Genomic DNA, 7106 nt, shown 5'->3' on the forward strand with positions numbered 1-7106 from the left:
TAGACTCCGCAGTGTACATTGGCTTCTCCAACCACATGACTGGTACGATAGGCGCGCACGCATACGTTACTTATGCGGTAGCGTAACATTTAGGGCGAAAGGAAACCGAAGTGGAATTCATAGGTCGAAGAACGCCATGGGATGGCTTGCGAAACGGACAGATGAAAAGCGATCCGACTTTCAGCGCGAGCGGGAGCTTCCCTTCCACGCTCCACCGCGACTCCTGAAAACCGTTGCAAACCCCTAAGAAAACATTAATATGCCGAGTGCGAGAGCATTAATACTTCGTTCTTCTTCACCAAACCACAAACACCATTACGTTACGGATACACCTGCCTCTGACATGCGTTCTTTTAGAACACAGCTAAGACACTCGCTCGATGTAATCTAATTACTCTCCGCCGCGGTGGACAAGGGTTAACACACTTCGCTACTGAGCCGGGGGACCCTGGTTCGAAACCCCAGCCGCAGCTGTCGCGTTGCAATGGATGTGAAACACAAGGCAACCTGTACTGTGCGCTGTCAGCGCAAGTCAAATAACCGAAGGGGCTCAAAAACATCAGGAGCTCTTCGCTACAGCGTCCCGTCGGGCCTGAGTCGATATGGGACGTTAGAGACCATAAACCAAACCACATTTACCAAAAAAAGCACTGGCTTCATTCTTATAATCTGCAACAATCAACTATCTGCTTTATTGCATAATTTACTATTTCTGTGCCTGAAATGACCTTAGAAACGTTTGATGGGATACCAGACGTTGTCAAACGTTGCGCTGAGACAGAAGAGAAAACAAAACTGCAAAGGTGCCTGCAAGTAACTGGCATGTTACTGCAGAGAAAATATATACAGAAACAATATGACAGCTGCTGGTCAGCGCCTGTGTTGTGTTTGTTTGTGTCTCAACGCTGTTCCCAACATCACTGTGCTTCAAAAAAACTACCTCAGCGCTCCTCTCAGTACCAGAACCATCCACCTAATTTCACAGCAACTGCACACATGCGCGTGGTCATATGACGTACATTTACTCGATGAGATGTGATATACCCTGACGTCATTGCCAACATCTATCATTGCCGTGTTTGATATCGTGCCTCGTTCTCACTGAGAGCCGAAGCAATGCCCTTATTTCAGGGCGTCCGCTTCGCATTCGAAAATTGATGGGTTCGATTCCGGCGGCCTCAGTCAACCTAGCGTCTTCCAAAGGATACAATATTTGCCCCGGCCTGGTGCTCGGTTCCCTTTGGGTGAACGTCTTGTGAAAACAGCCTCGGCGAAAGGTCACGCAGCGCTTGTTGTGTATAGCCTCTCTATGGCCGTCGTCTTTTCGTTCAGTTTCGTTTTAGGATACGGCACCAATTTGCACAAATGTTGATCTTCCACATTATTACAATGATGCGATATCCCGACTTCTGCCGGCACACATACTGTGAACGTGTGATAACTAGTGCGGCTATTGCTCTAAATTTCCACTCTAATCATTCGCGTTACAACGTTTACTGTAAAATTCCACACGAAAAGAAACGTTGAAGACAACCCGCACCCCATATGGGTCTCCGGTTATTGATTTGATTGATCTTGAAGCTTTATGGTGAGCTTACTACCCGAAAACGGTCGCTGAAAGGGAGAACCCGGGAAGTTAACAACACATTTGCTGCATCAGTACTAGCCCGCACTGTACGTGTTGCGGTTGCGTGGGCTCCTCACTAGCCCAATATTTTTGCTTTACGGCTTAATACAATAGCGTTAGAGTGCACACAATGCGAATAAGCTCACGTTAGTCAGAAAAGCACCCGTCTGGGTCACCGAGAGTGAGGACGTAAAAGGGGGACATCTCCTGTCACATGCGCCGGCGCAGTATCCTGATGGGAGCGACAAGCGGGCGAACAACTCGAGAAACTCGTTTCTCTGCGTCCCTCTCGCTCGCAGAGAAAGCCAGTCTTGTCTGTGAGAGCACCTATTCGCTCTGAGCCAAAATGATTTAGTCTTGTCATTCTCACGTGGGAATAGTTTTCGAAATTCTAAACATTTATATGGCTGTTACCTCTGGTGTATACCAAGCCTTGTATACATAAGGAGTCGAATAGAAACAGGTCAAACTAAAAAGAAGCGAACTGAGACCTATTAGGCAACCTGCTAATTATCATTTGACTACTGGGATTTGGAGAGCTACACTGCTGAACATGGTGTGCCGTAAAAGGAGAATATACACCACATATTTGGGAACTGCATGTGGACCGTCTTACGTCAAGTACCTTCAATAGGTACACCAATATTAGAAATTGACTGACTCTTTCCGGAATGAAATAAAAGAAATTTGAATGTCGCCTAAGCTCGGCTTTAATAATGGAACGTAAATGCGTCATTAGTCCTCGCCGTTAGCTTTTGCTGCTTGCGTTCCCTCCCATCTACTTATTTACTTGTTTACTTTTATGTATTTACACATACTGCAGCCTCGACGAGGCTATTGCAGGAGTGGGGTACAGTGCAAAACAAAGAAGCAGAAAACAAATATACAAAATTACGAATAGGCTTCTAAACATTACTCTAATGATAATGAACCGATGTTGTCTGATAAAGAATTCCAAGCTTCAATGGAGTCAGGATGTTGTCGGTTCGTATTTCTGATGGTTTCCGGAGTTTCTGCAGTGCAGTATGAGATGTAGCCGGTTCACCAAAGTTAGAGGGTGTAGACACAATTTATTTACATATTTACTAGTCGAGATCCAGAACGAGGATCAGGATCGAGGATCGAGATGAGTATCAAGATGCTTGAATACTTTCCAGGGGTTCATTTTAGGGCTTCAGAATTGCGAGGAAACATCTGGCTGTTTTCTAATCAACCAATCACACCTGTTGACGAAAACCCGTCCACGATAAGGCGGTGCCTCCACACTCTCGCCGGTCCTCCCACGATGCGGCTGGTCGATTGATGTAGCATCCCTCCTTGAACTGGCAAGTTCTTCGTAGCCGACGAAGGTGATCCATGCTCCTCCGATGTCAGCCCGCTGTCAGCCTTGGGTGAAATTGAGTGTTGAAACGGCCGCGTCTTGGCAGACTCCGGCCCTGCGGTCTTGTCGCCACACTTCTTTCCAAGGCAGCGGTCCGCGAGCAGGGGGTGGCGGCGGTTGCGCCGCCGCAAAAGGGGCGCCGGCCACTTCCGGACCGCAAGAGGAGGGGTGCGCAGGCGGGATCTCATCTGGACCGCAAAGAAACGGGCCATTGTTCGGGAACACGTGCACGCGACTAAAACACTTTTCCGAGTGGGAAGGCGGCGAGTAAGCACGCGCACACACGCTGTCCTGCAGCAACAGGCCGCTTTTCTCATACTTCAGTCGGTTTGGCGCCAACTGTCTAAATTCCTGACCAGTCGAGCCCAACAAATGGTATGAGAAAAAAAATTGTACTTTTCGCACGATAGTACGTGCGAAAAAAGGAGAAATGTTTAGGACGTGGTGGCGTCTTGTAGTTGAAGGTTTAGAAAATGTGAGATAATTATAGCGCGGCAAAAGTGAGGTGTATTCACCAACTTGTACATGAATTTGAGACACTCAAGGTTATGACATAAGGCAAGTGTACTAATGCCTAGTTGTGGAAGAAAGATTGACCGCTTCACGGGATAAAGAAAAATAACGGCTGGCAATGTTCCTAAACTCATTTCTTTAACTCTTGTTATTAACATCATCATTTCATTTAGCTGGCACCACCGTTTGTACGTAAATACTACTTCCTGTATAGCATACTGCTAATTACGTTTGGCATTAACGTATGCTTTCAACACACGCAACTAAGTAAAATATTGCGCGCCTCCCTAGCCACCCTAGAAGTGTCCGCTTAGCGCTTTGTGTTTTTATCTTGTTTCGCCTATTTACTGTCGTTTTGAGTGGGTAGGACAGTGCTCTACGTAAAAACGAATGACGAAGACGCCCCTGTGGAGCGATTTCCCCCTCAGTGGGCCCTTTCTCAAGTAAGAAAGTCCAACCGGATCCCTCAGGCGCAGGATAGGCTTAGCTCGGCGTAGCCGAGCGAGGCTGGGCTACGCGCTAGCATGGATGCTGCTTCGCCGACGACAGCTGTGCGGATTTCCGCTGTGTTACAACCTGGCGCAGCATCCACGTCTACACAATCATCAGCGCCTACATGCCCCCAGTCTGCTTCGTCTTCGAATGGAACGACTTCGGATGGTCCCATGGATTGCTCCGCCGCCTCTGTGCCTGTAACCCTCCCTCAAGGAACTGTGCCCGTCGCACCGATTCAGTCTTCCCTTCCAAGGCCAACTACAGCGTGTCAGCCCCTGACACCACCACAGATGCCGCCGGTGAGTCGAGCCTCGCTTCCACTTGCTGCTAACTCGTTCCGCGTCACCATCAAGCCTACATTGCGTTTGGATATAACGACTATCCCTCCCTGGTGTGTCCAAGCCACAATTGACCAAGTTCTAGGTTCTACTAACTACTGTGGGTTTGTCGTCCATCGCCCATCGAACACCATTACGGTGAACTTGCCATCCTTGGTGGACGCCCAGAAAATGTGTGCAGTTACTCAAATTCCCCTGGATGCGAATGAGCATGTCCCAATGCAAATATATTTTGCCTCTGGCCTTGACACCCACCGCTGTCAACGGGTTTTCGTCAACAGAGTCTGCTTCTCCACAGTGCGCTGCAGGGATTGTGCATTTGTTTTCCTCATTGTAATGAAAACATGCAAGGCTAGTGCATGAATTACTTGCACACACGCACGCCACACACATGCTGTTTTGCAGTGGCAGAAAAGAAATAACTGTCAAGACTGAGAGCATCTTCTAAGGGCACATAAACGTTGGTGTTTGAAGTTAAGCTGTAAATTCATAAAAGATGTGGCTTAGCTTATGAACCAACAATTTTCCGGCACTATCGTTTCACACAACGGGTTTAACTTAAGGTACAAAGGTGGCCGATCGAGCCCTGTGCTCTAACGCGCTGCGCACAGAAGCAATCAAATCTTGAGCGCTCCCTATACTGCTGCTCAGGTCAAAGCAGCCCAAACCTTGTTGAAACAAAAGTGACGTGGCTATGTCACTCCTGCATGTCCTGCATGGGCTTTTTTTTTTTTTTTTTCATTCTACTGGGAGGGAGTGAGAAAAGGGTTGCCTGGTCTGTGCGGGAAGGACGCAAGGGTGCTGGGATGTTGGCTGTCCTTTAAAATGAGTGGCGGGTGGGAAGGGGGAGTGGAGGTAATAGGAGGGGAGTCTAGCTGTCCTGCGAGCTAAACGCACAGCAGTATGCATGCTTTCTTTTTTTTTATTTAGCAGTGCGGAAAAAATGAATGAACGAGGGGGGGAGGGTGAGGAGGGCAGACTGGCCAGCGCAGGCAGCACGGTTTCAAGTGAGTGATAGCTTGGAGCTGCCTCGGCAAAGCACAGAGCAGTGTGCATGGTTGCCTTTTTTTTTTGTTGTAGCACCGAAGGTTTGACTGCTCTGTGTCCGGACATGGGCCGGTTTTGTACCTTGAGTTAAGCCCCCCATGTGATACAAGCCTGAGTCGCTTTGGGGCGTTAAACCCCATAAAGCAAACCTTATGTGAAACATCATGTATAATTCTATTGCTTAATCCAAACGTCAAAGTTTACGTGCCCTTTAGAAGATGCTCTGTCTTGACAGAATTACTTTTTTTTGCGCCACTACAAAACTGCATGTGTATGGGCACGTATGGGCATGCGTGTGTGCAAATAACTCTCACTCTGGTACTCAATATATATGCAGCCCCGCACACAGCAAGTACTCTTGCACATTTTTTTTAGACTGCAGAAAGCAAACGCACCATCCCGGCGACATGCTGCGAAAAAACAGACTCACGACTCCAGAATCCCGCATCGCATTGCATATCAGCCGTTCCACCAAACTATCGGAAGAAACAGAACGAAAACAAAAAAATTGCAAACGCACAGAATCGGTGCGCACTACACTCCCGCGCATCTTTTGACTGAGCAGCATGCCTCTGTAAAAAAAAAAAAATCTAGGAGATATGTGTATGTGACATATAGGCTACATCACCCATGTGTCACGTGACTGTGCACCCAAGATGTGCAAAAATATTCTCCCACAAGGATTTTGCTATATAATATAGGTGACGCATTGAGTTTTGCAAAGGGTCCAAGTAGGTCATTGTGCTCCTACTTTCACCCTGGCCAATTCAAGGGGTGAGAGGCACTTAAGAGCACAATTACCTACTATAATCTATATGATCTCGAATGGGCCAGGTGCAGCAGACAGCTTGTGAGATTGAGTATAGTGATATGAAATCTTCACTTCATAAGAATACATTGACTTCAACTCCACGTAACCCTGAATGCCTGCTTTTCATTTATTGGCAGTTATGTGACCTTGAGGGCTCATAGACTGGCACTCAACTTGTAAACACTTGACATCTTATCATTTGCTCTCTCTGTGGGCTTTGTTCTGCGGGTTTACAAGCTTTTTACTAAAATGGATACAGTGAGTATGCACAGATCTGTTCTCTGAAGCATTGGCTGAGTGACAGCCCAGGTCAACCCTGGTTAACTTAGAACTTCTAGCACATTATTTTTTCTGGGTATGGCTTTGGCATCCCTCCTGACATCCCAGCTTCTGACACCAAGTATGCATAATCATGGCCTATCACTAACTCCAGTGCTGTAGTTGATCATCACATACTTCTGTGGTGCTGCACATTTTAAGTTGTCGCTGTATATGAGCAGTGTTTCAGAACCTACTTAGTGCTGAGCTACGGTACAAATTTGAGGACTAATAGTAAGTTTGCTCTGCTTGGTGGCTTCCACAGACAAGGACACACTTGTGGGGAAGGCATGTTGCGTACATACCTGCAGCCAACCCTTCCGATTTTTTAGAAGACTTCAGATGTTTGACCAAACTTTCTGAATGCACGATCACTGCCCTAAATCTTCCGATAAGGGGCTTCTGCCTGCAAAGAATGGCTTTTGCGGAACCAGCACCGAGAAATCAGCAGCGGCATTATAATTTCGAGCATCTCCATCAGAAGCCACACTAGCACCATCGGCATCATTGGCTAAGCAGGAAATCAATCAAAGCAGACTTTAGCCGAGCAAGAGTAGGTGTCGCTGGCTGCGAAAA

The sequence above is a fragment of the Amblyomma maculatum genome, chromosome 2 (assembly GCF_055883805.1).
Source record: "Amblyomma maculatum isolate TAMU_Amacu chromosome 2, ASM5588380v1, whole genome shotgun sequence".
Taxonomy (NCBI): domain Eukaryota; kingdom Metazoa; phylum Arthropoda; class Arachnida; order Ixodida; family Ixodidae; genus Amblyomma; species Amblyomma maculatum.